This window comes from Dromiciops gliroides, chromosome 2 (genome assembly GCF_019393635.1).
Source record: "Dromiciops gliroides isolate mDroGli1 chromosome 2, mDroGli1.pri, whole genome shotgun sequence".
Classification (NCBI taxonomy): domain Eukaryota; kingdom Metazoa; phylum Chordata; class Mammalia; order Microbiotheria; family Microbiotheriidae; genus Dromiciops; species Dromiciops gliroides.
Window position 1 is genome coordinate 526,680,516 of NC_057862.1, and position 2,274 is coordinate 526,682,789.

Below are 2,274 nucleotides of genomic sequence, written 5' to 3' on the forward strand. Positions count from 1 at the left end.
TTGGTTCTGTTTTTCCCCTCTTTGAGCCAAATCCAATGAAAGTAAAGTTCAAGCAATACTGACCCCACTTCTTTCCCTCCACTATAATAAGTCTTTCACTCTTCTTCATGTAAGATAATTTATCCTATTCTATTTCTCTCTTCCCTATTTTCCCAGTGGAATACTCTTTCTCAAACATTATTTTTTATATAATCCCATCAAAGTCAACTCACACCAGCACCTTCTCTCTATGTATAATCCTTCTAACTGACCTAATAGCGATACAATTCTTGAGTTACAAGCATCATCTTTCTATGTAGAGATGTAAAAATTTTAACTTTATTGAATGCATTATGTTCTCTCTTTCCTGTTTACATTTTTATACTTCTCTTGAGCCTTGTGTTTGAAAAATCAAGTTTTCTGTTTAGTTCTGTTCTTTTCATCAGGAATTTTTGAAAGTCTTCTATTTCATTGGATGTTTATTTTCCTTTAGAAGGTTGATACTTAGTTTTAGTATTTTCTATGGTGATCTTGGTTGTAATCCAAGCTCCTTTGCCTTCCAGAATATCATATCTCAAGCCTTTTATTCCTTAATGTAGAAGCTTAAAATTCTATGTAATCCCGACTATGGCTCCTCAATGTTTGAATTATTTCTTTCTTGCTTTTTACAATATTTTCTCTGTGACCTGAGAGTTCTGGAATTTGGCTACAATATTCTTGGGATATTTAATTTAGAGATATCTATCAAGAGGTGATTGGTGGTTTCTTTTTATTACTACTTTAATCTCTGGTTCTAAGATATAAGGGCAGTTTTCCTTGATAATTTCTTGAACGATGCTATATTCTTTTTTTCATCATGGCTTTCAGATAGTCCAATAATTCTTAAATTATCTCTCTTGGATTTATTTTCTCTGTCAGTTATTTTTCCAATGAGGTATTTTACATTTTCTTCTATTTTTTTCATTCTTATGATTTTGTTTGATTGATACTTATTGTGTCATGGACTCATTAATGTACACTTGCCCAATTATAATTTTTAAAGAATAAGTTTCTTAAGTGAGCTTTTGTACCTCCTTTTGCATTTGGCCAATTCTACTTTTTAAGTAGTCATTTTTTTTTCCAATAGGTTTTTGTACCTTCTTTCCCATTTGACCAATTTTATATCTTAGAGTTTTTTGCTTAAGTGAATTTTTGTAGATCTTTTCCTATTTTTGTACTTACTTTATCAAGCTGTTTGTTGAGTCCTTTTTAATGATACTGTTGCATAACTCATTTATTTTCCCAATTTTCTCCTACCTATATTATTTGCTGTTTAAAATATTTTGTTTAGTTCTTCTAGCATATTTTTGGTGGCTTGAGATAAATGTTTCTCTCCCTCTCTTTTAAAATATTATTTTATTTTGTCCCAATTACATTTTTCCCTATTAAATTTTCCTAATTACATTTTTGAGCATTCATGGGTTTTTTTTTTGTTGTTTTTTTGGGGGGGGCAGGGCAATGAGGGTTAAGTGACTTGCTCAAGGTTACACAGTTAGTAAGTGTCAAGGGTCTACAGCCAGATTTGAACTCAGGTCCTCCTGAACCCAGGGCTGGTGTTTTATCCACTGTGCCACCTAGTTTCCACCTTAAGCATTCATTTTTACAAGATTTTGAATTCCAAATTTTTCTCTCTTCTTCCTTCCTCTCCCCTCTTCCAAAAATGTTGGGCAATTTGATAGAAATTAAACATGTGCAATTATGTAAAACATATTCTCATATTACTCATAGCTGTTAATGAAGAAATGGATCAAAAGGGGAAAATAATGAAAAAGAATAAAGTGAAAAAATATGATTTAATCGGTATTCAGAATCCATCAGTTCTTTATCAAGATGTGGATAGCATTTTCCTTCCTGGGTCCTTTTTATTTGTCTTGGATCATTGTATTGCTGAGAAGAGCTGAGTCATTCATAGAAGATCATCACACAATTTTTGTAATTCATCTTATAATTCTTTGGTTTGTCTTATCAGGTAGACTCCCAAGTATTATATATTGTTTATAGTTATTTGAAATGAAATTTCTGTATCTTGCTGCTGGGCTTTGTTGGTCAGATAAAGAAATGCTAATGATTTATGTGGATTTATCTCATATCCTGCAACATTGTTAATTTCCTGTTTCTCTTTGTGGCTTCAAATATTAGCTCTTGTATGTGGTAAAATAATGGAATTTGGCAGATGGCCAGTGGTCTGACTTGATTGACTTATTGGTGTTTGAATTGGGAGTAAATGAGGAACCACTAAGTACCCACTTAAAGGTG